At 40.9% G+C, this 12,203-nt stretch overlaps 1 long non-coding RNA gene across 1 annotated transcript in view; it reads left to right on the plus strand.

The window, feature by feature from the left end:
* The window catches only part of LOC132324786 (uncharacterized), a 124,030-nt gene extending 113,569 nt beyond the window's left edge, over nucleotides 1–10,461 (plus strand). Inside the window, exons 3-4 of the long non-coding RNA XR_009485735.1 lie at nucleotides 6,462–6,622; nucleotides 10,065–10,461. This is a non-coding gene — a long non-coding RNA (uncharacterized LOC132324786). The remainder of the gene's footprint in view (nucleotides 1–6,461; nucleotides 6,623–10,064) is intronic.
* The last annotated feature ends 1,742 nt before the right edge of the window (nucleotides 10,462–12,203 follow it).

Below are 12,203 nucleotides of genomic sequence, written 5' to 3' on the forward strand. Positions count from 1 at the left end.
CTATCAATCAGCAGTCCTCAAAGAAATCAGTTTAAAAGGTTTCACAAAGACTTACTGTTTCCCTTGTTTTACTGAATTTGATTTTTTTTGGAAATTTCTTCAGGGCTCCTTGTCAGTATGTTGCTTATAAATTATATTGCTGTGGGCTGGATGACAGCACGGAGCGCAGCTGGAAAAGACACACTTTGCAGACTCTTTCCTTGCCTTAAATATGCTCTGCAGGTTTAAGATAGCTTTCTGCACTTTTTGGGTGGCCCCTCCATGCTCCTCACAGGTGCTGGGCCAGGTGGCCATGCTGATAAGTTGAAGTAGAAGGAAGAGAAGCACCTCCTTCCTTCCCTACTTTTTCTTCTTAACAAGCCCTTGGCGGGAGCTGTGGCTTCTGGTGCATGTGCTACACCCATGACCTGGCATCTGAGTAGCTCCGCTTAATCTACATGCGTGTAAGCAGGGCTTGTTTCTGCTGCCTGTGCGTTGCCCTATTGATGATAACAATCTAGCCTTTAGAGTGTTTTCTGCTTGGCAAAATCACCCATAACCAACCATTGTTTAGATTAATGCTGACCTTGTATCTTGTGATGAACCCAAGACCTACGCAAACAGAAAGTGAATAGCCACAGTTGAAAAGTATCTTATCAGATATTCGAAAGAATAATAAACAAAAGGAAGTGGATAAAAGAATGCCTTTCAGTGAGACCTTATTAAAATAGAGCTTCATGGCCTGGCTTCTATGATGATAGATAGGTCCAGTCAAAGACAGCACTGAACCAATGCTGTTGCACTTTCTTTGAGGTAGTCACAGTGCTCCCCTCTGTCACCTGGTCTGTACTGATGCAAGGATGTCCACATCTTTGTCCCGGACTTACTGCCTAGCATCATTTCATGCCTGCTTTGGGCAGCCTGGGTGACATTTTTGCACTTTTATTACTATATATTTGTAAAATGCATTTACATAATTGTACTTCAACATAGAGGGTAGTAACTGAGCATTTCTTGTCTGTGCAGTGTTTGGTTTGGGGATAATTTACAATTTCCCTGCAATTTCAAGGATGGTGCCTAAAAAAAAAAAGACTCTCAAATTCAGATTTTCTTTCACTGTGTAAGTGCCCTGTTGCTTTTGGCTCCAGGAGCCACGTTCAAGCGGTTTGTCAGACTTTTGCCTCTGGAGAAGGGCTTTTCAAGGCAGGTGCAGAAAGCCTTAGCTGGCATTAGTGTACCTGGACTGCCACAAACCACCATGGTGAATTAAGTAGTAGCAGCTTTGCTCTCTCTCACATGCTGCCTTTGTGGCCTCTTTTGGGGTGCTTCTTGTTTTAAATGGTTTAAACTGCAAAACCAGTCCAAGGTGCAGAATTTATCTAAATGGTCATCTAAACATCTAAAGCCTTAAAGCCAAATCAAGCTGTAACTACTAATATAAGTAGTTCTGTTGATGTCAGTGGGTTTTCTCACTTAAGCATACTAGATTTGATAGCTAGGTTAGAGATTATCAAGGTTTTAAACTGTTTAGGGGGGAAACCCCCCCAACCAAATGGAAGCTCTTGGTGCCCCTTAAACTGAGGCAACTTGAGGCCCCTTAAACTGGGTTTTTTGGTGGGGCAGGGGAGGGGGGGTTAATTCAGGGAACAAGAAGCATCTGGAAATGTAAGCAGAGCAATGTCTCTGCTTTCTAAACTTCTGTTTAAGTGTAATAACTGAAGAACTGTATGGGGACACAAAGGTGTGCAACCACACACCTCTAAAGCCACCCAGGCTTCTGGCTGCTTTTTCGTGACTGGGATTTGATGGGTTTCAGATGTTTAGCTTGCCAAATGCAGCTTGGGAAGAAAGGAGGCAAATTAAAGGTCTTGTAAATGCAACAAAGAGGAACAAATTACTTGAGATTAAGATGATATTAGAAATGGAAGATAAAAAAATGCATTTTAGTGCTCAAATTCCCCTGGTGAAACCTTTAGCTTCCTAAAATCTGAAAAAGGCCCCTAGTGCTCAGATGCTTTTCTTTTTTCTCCAGGTTTTTCAGTTCACCTGGTAAAGTATTGTTTCTTTCTTCAAACTTTGTCCTGCTATACTGTTACACCAGTGTGCTGTAATACTGCTGCTGTTGTAAACCCATAGACACTTATCCCTGGGAAATACATGTATAGAGGACTGCAGAAAGAGCAGCTCAGATTATACAGCTACACCTGGGCAGTACTGGCACAACTGGGAGAAAAGCACAGAGAAAAGGCTGCATGTCTAGCCTTGGCTTCTTCCGTATCTGCACATTAGGTGCCTCACCAGCCCAAACTCTTGAAGGAGGAATGGCCTTTGCATTGGAGAAGCACTGATTGCGATCCACTGCGCAGAGTTTTGACACTGTGCACTTTAAAGGGAACATTTTGAAGTTAATCTCTCTGGCAGCTCTCTGCAATGCGAGGTTGAGTTTTATGAAGCCAGCGCTGTAAAATGGAGCAACTTTGGGTTGGTGCAGTACCTAAGTAATCCCAAGAGCACTTTGCAAAGTGGCAAAGTACATGTGAATACAGTGTGTGCGTAGGCAGGAGATAACAAGGAGCTGAGGAGAAGAACAGTTTTGCTGGGGAGGAGGTGGAATGAAGTGGGAGTGGGGCTCCCAGCCCCAATGCTGAGCCTCTGCAGCACCTTTAGCTGCTGCATTGCCAGGCAGGAATGAAGGATGAGATGCCAATGGGGCAGCTGGTGTGGGCTGGGTGAAGGCAGGGGGGCCACAAACAGGACAGGAGTGTGTTTGGCAGGACAAACCTGATTTTGTGTTGGGTTCTGGGCATTTTATTTCCCTTCATGTCTCTGCCATACCAGTTCGCAAGACATGATTGGCAGCTTTCCCTTGCAATTTATTTGATCATGGTAATTTTTTTGACAGGCTTCCTTGTGATTTTTTAATATATCAAATAGAGTTTAATAATAGCCTGCTATTAAGTCCTTCTGTTTTTCCCTTGGGATTTTCTTATGACTGTTGCCTCTCTTACCTATTTGAAGCTCTGAATCTCTTTTCCAACTGTGAAGAACTTAGCAATGTGAGTGCATGCATAATATGTAAAAACATTTAGCAGAATTGTTGTTATGCTTGGGAATTAATAAATGCCAGTGTTGGGGGTAATGGAAGGATAAATCAGGCTTGCCTAATTTACAGGGCTATTCCTATTAAGTTCAGTGGGACAGGTTGGGCCCAGGATGGTCTCCAGAAGGATTTGATTTTATTTTTAAATTCAAATTTTATTTCCATTCATCTTTTGAAGATGAATTTTATCGTTGGCTCCAGGATCAAGTAACCTCAGAAGAGAAAAACCGCAGTGAGAGCAAAATAAATTCTGCAGTATACATAATGGCTTTGAATTATCAAAGACAGTAAAATGAAAGTGGCTCTATGCATTTAATCAAAGTAGGTTAAGCACATCTAAATGGCACCTAATGCGACATGATTACATTCTGTAATGGGGGAGAAAAAATCCTCTTGTTTTCCTTATTTCCCCGACACTATTCGTGCTGTATCTTTCACTACCTATTTTCTATCTCCACACATGGTAGGCCCACTTGTTTTTTTCTGCTCTTTGCTTTTACTGGTATTTTTCAAGAAAGTCAGAAATTCTTGTCTTCTACTCGTTCCCTTCATATGCAGGGTTGAAATGGGAGTAGCACAAAGCCTGATCTCACCTGTCAGTATTCAGGTGCACAAAGGGAGACTCAGATCTTTCCTTATCTCTTCTCATCTGCTTGCTACCGCTCTGGTTGTTTAGCCCCTGTGTGATCCTTCAAATTTCTCCCCCTTCTCCTCTCCAACTCAGACTATTCTGTGATCCCTTCCAGAAAAGATATGTGCCAGATACAGCTACATTTGGCTGAGTTTGGAGTCAGAGTTCACAGGTGGATACTGGCTTGTGCTAATCCCTGATGGTGTTTGCAGCAGTGTGAGGGTAATGTAGTACTGTTAAGCCCTGCACACCAGCAACAGACACAGATTTGCAGTTGTGGTGTACTTGTGGGAGAAGGCCATAACAGCACTAACAGGATGGCTGCTGGTAGGAGCTGTACCACCAATTCAACCCTCTGCCTATGTGTTGGAAGGATAGAGGAAAAGATACTTAAGTGTGCCCACCCACATCAACAATAAGGATCATATAAGAAGAGGAACTGACGTTGATTTGCAGAGCAATCTCTCCTCTGTATAAAGCTTAGACATGCAGAAGTCCTCAGGTTCCAGCAACTGTCTCCAAAGCCAGTCAGTTCAGAAGAAGAAGATTTTGTGGTGTGATTTTACCACTGGAACTTATATGGATTGAACAAATTTCCTGATTTAAACCTTGATTAAATGGGGAATATTTTACAGGATATTATACAGCCAAGAATTATTCCTTTGTCTGCAGTGTGAAATTCCTTTAGTCTTTTTACATTTTCTCTTTTGTCTCTCTTTTTCCTCTTTGCTTGCAATGACATTTGTTATGGCCATTGGAAGGAAATGTTATTCTGCTTAGCTAATATTTTGATTCCTCTTGCGTAGTTAGAGGACTCCAGTGGAAGGCTGTGTTGAGGTCACACCACAGCAATATGGTGGTGACAGCTGGACAAGAACTTCATTCATGCTGAAGAGCATGGCTCAGGAGAGCTACTCACAGTAAAGGAGACAAATTGTACATTTCAAAAAGACTGGTAAAATAACTTTCAAGGAAGAAAATGGCATCATAGAATGGTTTGGGTTGGAAGGGACTGTAAAGATCATCCTGTTCCAACTCTCCTTCCATGAGGAGACAGGGGCATCTGTCACTAGACCAAGGGCAGGGACATCTTCCACTAGACCAAGTTGCTCAAGCACCATCCAACCTGGCCTTGAACACTTGCCTGGAGAGGGAGTCCACAACTACTCTGGGCAGCCTGTTCCACTGTCTAGATCTTAGGTTTTCCTGAGTTTTCTCACAGGCTTTCTGAAACAGTCAAAACCAGTAGAAAGCTCAAATCCAAGTTAATTTTGAACTAAAAGCTATGAACTTTTCAGAACTCTTCGGCCATTTCAGGGATGCTTCATTAGCTGTAGCTATATAGCATTTTTCTAGAGCACTGATAAGTGATTGATGATGCAAAACCAGGGAAGTTAATAGAAAGTGGCACATGTATTTTGTAACCAATAGAAATAAGAAGTAAAGAAGAAAAAGTACTGCTTCCTTAGTGAAAAGATACAGAAAGAAACTTTAGTCCCCTCCTACACATTGTCCCGTTCTGTTCCCCAGTGCAATGAAGACAAGAAGAGAAGAGGAATCAGAATTTATTTATAGTTTTGGCACCAGGGGTAAAAATAAATGGCTGAAAGTCTATGGAAGTTTTTTGTAACTTTCTGAATTTTTAGGTATGAATAGAGTGTATGGAGAAACTAGTATGCACCCTTTTTCTTTCCACTGGTTTGTCATTGCCTCTGGATTTTTATGTCTCAAGTGCCTGCTTATTGCAGGAACCAGGGGGCTGAATCACTCCAGGCAGCCCACAGGTCTGGTGACTTCATTTCCTGGGTTATATAAAATCCAAACTTCCTAACAAATTGTCTGCAGGAAGTGTTTACCACATTGATATAGAACAATTAGAGTGCGCAGAAACCTGGCCAGGTTGAAAAAACAATTACGTGAAACGTTGACATTATTTATAAAGAGCTTTAAACATGGCAGAGGGGTTTCCAGCCAGTGAGCCACCAACCAACCTGCCTACCTGAGTTCTGGGGCAGAAGTGTTTAGTTAGCTGTCAGGGCTAGATTTAATGTGAAGGGTGGAGACCTGTGTGGAAAAAATGCAATTAAGGCATTATGTCTAGTTTGCTCCATTCTCTCTTAATAAATTGCTCACCTATGTAGAACAAGAGATCTTATATTAGTATTTGTTAACGTGGATATTCAGTATGTCTGCTGACATCCCTAGAGCTTGGATTTAAATAGTCCAGTTAACAACTGAGTATGTTGTTTTGTGTAGGGAGATGGCCTTGGAGCCAAGAAGAATGAGGGCTCCCTGCACTAGCGTGGTGATGCTGCAGGAAATAAGGTTGACAGAAACAAAAACCACCTATTAATCTCTCTCTCCACAGAGTTACAAGTTAGACAAGTATTTCCCCATCCTAGGTAGTCTACAGGCTCTTGGGTACCTATTTCACACCAAAAGTGCAGCTTTTGCCTGACAAATCATTCTTTATAAATCAAAACAGCAAGAAAACAACAAGAAACGGAAACCTGTTGACAATATGCCACTTCTAAATTTATGTTTTTGCTTTCTAAAGACCCCAACCAAAACAACTTATGCAGCTGTCATTGGCTTCTTATGGCAGCCATGTTTGGTAAACCTTGATTCTCTGACCAAGTTCTGTTAGTTAGTTTTATGGTTTGCAAATTTTCATCAGGATGGCAGGCTTCTGTTAATTTAATATTTCAAATCCCACCTATCAAGTGAATTTTTATCAACATGTGTAAACAGAACCTTGGCCTGGAGTTTGAAAAGAAGACTGATGCAGCTTCTGTGATGCGCTGTCCAGCATTACCTTTATGCAGAAGATGAAGCAGCAGGGAAATTGGGAAAAGTACATCTTCACATTCACCTGGAAATGTGGAAATGCAGAAAGCAAGTCAGCAAGCTACGTAAGTGAGCTGGTATTTGGCTGTTTCAGCATAACTTTAAGTAAGATCTGAAACAGATATTGCTTTGACTGCTATTTTGTATGCAGCAATGGAAATTTGTTCTCAGAATTGTGACTATCTCAGGGGTTCTTCCTTGGATGTGAAGAATGCTCACCTCTAGGGAGTCCCCAGTGTAACTTTTTGTCCTTACATTCTTAAGTCAGAATCATTGGTGCCACACAGGACTTATTAAAATTCAGCCACTAAGGGGATTGGTGTTACACACCACCACTGTCAAAGGATTAAATTTCTCAAATGAGCCACTTAAGTGGTTCATAACTTCTTTGAGCCACACGTTTTCTTTTATGGAAATTCTGTGTTAGAACTATTTGTCAGAAGGCTAATTGTTTAACATTTGGGGTTTTTTGCTTTTAGTTGATAGCATTCAGATCTCTTGCTGTGAAATTGCAGCTTTCTTTAGTTTTCCAAGAAAGCCTTGCTTCTGCAAAGTATCTGGTTAATTTCTTGCCTAACTTCAGTGACATGTTTGGCTATTGCAGGATCTTTAGCTTGTTATCTTTGTAGAAGGCCATAATACTGCAGTCTTAAAATTTCCCATTTAAAGCAGCACTCTTTTTTAAGACCATCTCCATTGGTATAAAATGTCTTTCTCACTCTAAGTTTTCTCATCTGTGAAAGGATTGTGATATTTCATTACTCTGACAAAATACTGAAACCTCTGGACAGCGGGACTCGTATGGTTCTTAAATATCATGCTACACTTAATTCTGTGTCAGGACTCCTAAATAGAAATAGTATAATTTTCAGAGATGGGGAGCAAATACAGCTGAAGTGAAACGTAGGACATCACTCTGCGTACTCTGCTTAACTATATTGACTGCTGGAATCAGGGTCTCATGAAGGAGTATGGATTATTACTATGTGCTGAAACTGTCAATTGTTAAACTTGAATGTAACCAAATATAGGGCTAGAGACCTAAGCTTTTCCATCTGAATTTGGAGAGAGTTTGGCATTTACAAAATTATGAGCTTTTATTTTGTTGCAGTTTTGGCAGACCCAAAGCATCTCAGAGGGAGCATCTAAAATTACTAAATCCTTTTAAGCTTTTGGCCTTAGAATTTAGACTCTGCTACCCATTTTGTCTTTGCTGGGATGCAGCCACTTAAAGCACAAGTTTTAAAGATTCAAATAGAGATATCTTCTTCAAATCATATCATAATTCATGTTGCTATCTAAATTAATGTCCTCCAAGTTTATGCTGCAATTTGTAAAGAGAGCATGCTCTTAACATATGTTTCATGTTAGAGATTGAAACAGTTGCAGTTTGTCTCAACTTTAAGTTGTATTGCAAGTCTTGAATATGCATGAGGACATACATACATATAGACTGAGCTCTTGCTGTATCAGTAAAAATTATATGCCTTTGATGCATCATTTATTGCATGAATCAACCTTTAGCAGTATTAAACTCCTTCTGAGGAATTTTTTAAAGACTGCTTGAACCCTTTGAGATTTCATTCTCCCTATTCTCCAAGTCTGCCTGTTATCATTTTAAAACAAACAAATAATTTCCCTACCCCCCTCACCCCCAATCAATCCTGAAGAAAAAACTGTCAGCTTTAGAAATGTGGAGGTAAATGTGGAGAGAGTAAATGGCTTTTTTTTTTATCACTTTGTCTTTAGGAAGGAAGATCTGAATGGTGATAATCAGAAATATCTGGAAAATACATATGTAAAGAGCTTAATGGAAAATAGAGCATGTACATTTCTCCTCCTAAAATAATACAACAAAAATAAATTCTGAGTGTCTGGGTAGGAATATAATGGAAGCAAAGGTGATTGTTTACAATGTAGTAATAAAGCCAGGAAGGGTGTTTTCAGCTCTGCTTGCTCTGCTGCATGGCTTTTGAGCTATCATGGCAGAGTATATGTGAGAAATTGCCATCATTATAGCAAATCTGGAAAAGGTAGATGCAATTCTCTCCCTGGTAGAGAGAATATTGTGCCCAGACAGCTGGGCAGTCCTTAGGTCTCTGGCAATCTGTAGCCAGGGTGGGGTTTGGATTTGGTGTTTAGCTTATAGATCTTTCACTAAGCTGCTGTGTCTGATCCCTTTAAGTGTTTTTTCCAGTGTGTTGTTCTGGTTTTGCCTTGCCTGTCCTTGAAAGGCTTGAAGCACTGATGCAGAATCAGCTCTCACCTCATATTGCCCAGGCATTCCCCTTAAACTGGAAAAAGACTTGCATGCACAGATTAGGTAGTTCAGTGTTTGCTGTATGATGCTTCATATGGGATGTAAAAGATTCATGGGGTGGGAGCTGATTCACCATCTACCTGTTAGCATGTGTGTGCTTATTTTTATTGCAGGTACTTCCTGCAGGTATTCCTTGCTGTGAGATCCCTGCTTAATCAACAGCTTTCTTACAAGTTACTGCTCTTAGCTTCAGATGAAAGGCCTGGCTGTTGGGAACTGAGGTTCTGGCTAAGATGCAGGGACACAGGGTAGATAAGAAATAATAGTGTATGGGGGCAAATGAATGCCAGAAGTATTCTGCAAGTACATATCTTTGTTGTCCTCACTCTGCAGAAGTCACAGCCATCAGTGTCAATGAAACAGTCCTCTAGAATAAAGGCCATCATCTTTTGCCAGCTCTGTAGCAGAGTGGTGCTCTCATTAGCTGTGTCTGAGGGAAAGGTCCTGTCTGGCTCTGAACATCTACAGAATCAGAGCTCTGCATCTTGGCACTGGTGGGAAGGAAGAATGGCCTTCAGGCAGTATTCCTTTTATTTTCTTTTAGTGGCCAAGATGGAATGCTATTTTGACCCAATCAGACAAAATTAGTGTGATTCTATTTGTATCTGTCACACTCATCTTAACTGCAAAATAATTTGTTTATCAAATTATTTGTGAATATGTATGTCTTCAGTATGGTACAAGATAGAGCAACTCTGCCTGTCTTTTGAAGAATTCAGATGGGATTAGGCCTTCAGCAAGAGTAAAATTGGCCTTCAGTTTGGTGGAGAAGTGCTAGACAACATGGATTATATCTTTCTTGTTTTATTGCTACTAATGTAAATGCTGTATGCTTCAGTTTGTGCCTCCCTTAGTATGACTTACCAAAATAAGGCTGGTATAAAGAAATAGAAAATATGGAAAAAATGTAGCAGAGCGGAAAAATTTTCTCTGTACATCAGAGTATTTAATCCAAAAATCATAAAAACTTTTATTCCTGAGACTGAAAACAAGGGCATTAATTAAGTCATGGTACACAATCTCTTGTTAAAAATCTCTCTAAAATGCCAAATATCAGTTTGCACTCTGACATAAATATCCTTTTTAGCAGGCTTGTACAAACTAGCAAGTGGGATATAGTTTTGATATGCCTGATGGTGCACATGACTACCTTCATGGCCCATTCACCTCTTTGATTTCTCTCATAGGTTCTGAAGGAGTCAGGGCTTATCTGTTCTGTTAAAAATTTTTGTGTGATATATGGGAAATCAATCCTGGTTTATATTTCTGCCCAATTAGTATAAAATGCAGAGAGAGGTGCCTTGATGCTACAGAAGTAAGTCCAGGTAAATTCTCCAGTAGGTTCTGTGGGCTGTCCACCTAGCTTGCTGGTTTTGGAAAGAAGCAGACATGCTTTTGACAGTGTATTTTGTGTGTGATGATGTTGCAGATAGGTAAAAGACAAACACTTTTGTTTTGCCAATTGCATTCAGCTTTACAAAAACAACATAGATAAAATTGGGGTTGGGTGAGATTAGGTAAACCATTTGAAATGAAGATAACCTTTTTTGGTAGTCGAATTTTCTAAGTGAAAGTAGCTGTGGGCAGATGCTGGGAAGCAGGCAATGAAGGACACCCTGGGGGAAAAGTGTATCTCTTTACCAAGGTCTCATCCTGTGGAAATACAGGCTGTCCCTCCAAGGTCTGCAGCTCTTCTGCATTTGCAGAGCAGTGACTGCCTGTGAGAGGAACATCCTGGGATTCCTCTCTGCAGTGCTGTGAAGCTGTCATTTTTAGCAATGTCACTGCTGCTTTCTGTTTGTGGGAAATTCATGGTGGGAATAAGATTGTTTTGGATTACTGCTCAAATAGAGTCAAACTCCTGAGAGCCAGACCTGTGCCTGTTTGGACCACTTCAGAAATCCACTCCTGTTGTTGTAACTCAGCTTCTCCACCTTCCCACTGGTGCTTTCTCCTGCCTGGGGCTGGATTTCTGTCCCATCAAACAGTGGGGGGCTTGGTAAGGGCAAATCCTTGATATTACACTACCCACCCTGTTGAATTTTTAGGTCTGTGGCTCACAGCTGATGTAGACAGTTTTACTTTGGTTGTATAAAATAAACCTAGGTGATTTCTCTCATCTGAGGAGGTGAAGCATCTCAGTTAGTGCCTGCAGGAGAGCTCACTTAGCTTATTGTCTTTCCTTTAGTGCTTTCCACACTCCTCTTGTCCTTACTCTCAGGAATTGCATAGTCATCCTGTCTCCCTGTGTTGGTACTGACCTTAGTTTCCTATGAACTTTACTGCTTTTGAGGTCCAGTTTAGCTGTTTCACATCATTATTGTTAAAAATGAGTTCCAGCTGGTCTGTCCCCTTAGTGTTGGGTGGTGGTGGTCTCTGTCTTCTTATCAGTCACTGTCTGATAGGGTGAAGGATCACTAACCAAAATGCTTGTTATGGAGAGAAAAATTAAGGATTGCATCTGCCAATGAAGGATGCCATGCAACTAGTAAAGATTTTCTCCTTATTCCCTGAAATATCTACATCTCTCCGCATTTTAAGCACAGGAATGGAATTAAGGGATAAAATATTCTCTTCATTATCATTAAGAACATTGCTTCATGGCCTCTTTTATAAATCAGTAACGGAGGGTAATGGAGCAGAAGGTTCTCTCTGAGATCTTAATTAATCCAAGCAGAGATGTGTGTCTGTGATGTGAGTTAGGATTAGAAATTAGCTCTAAAAACAAAGCAGCCTATGCAAAATTGATGAACACCGGCCTATAAAACAATTCAGTGAATGAGTTCCCATCTGTAATGTGGCATTCCTTGAAATAATTGGCCAAGGCAGTCTTCATCAGAGGTGGTAGTAAAGTCTGAATGAATAATTTTATCACTTTAAGTTAATTTATGATGGTGTGGAGAGGGTGACAGATATGTTCTTTCGCTGAGCCAGACCCTAGTATGTTACCGTGGCCTTATAAGAAGATGCTCTTTTTACTTTTTGAGCTGCACCTTGAATACAGAGGCCTGTGATCTGCTTGGGTGGCTCAGCCAATCTCTGAGGGAGGGAAGGTATCCAGGAACAAAGTGTAAGAGTGTGTATGTGGGCATCAGAGAAGAGAGAGAGGTTGGAGGAATGACAGGCTTCCATGTCAGAAAGTGAACTTCTTCCCTACGCACGCCTGCAGGAGTGGGTGTTGAGGGGAGGCTGACTGCCTGACTTGCTTCTGGAAATCTTCCATGTTTTCAGCAGAGTGAAAAGAACATTATTTTTATTGCTATTAAAAAGTGCTTCTGCACTTACAGTGTCTGTGAGTATTACAGTGCTGCTCAGTGGAAGATTAG

The sequence above is a fragment of the Haemorhous mexicanus genome, chromosome 3, assembly GCF_027477595.1.
Source record: "Haemorhous mexicanus isolate bHaeMex1 chromosome 3, bHaeMex1.pri, whole genome shotgun sequence".
NCBI lineage: Eukaryota > Metazoa > Chordata > Aves > Passeriformes > Fringillidae > Haemorhous > Haemorhous mexicanus.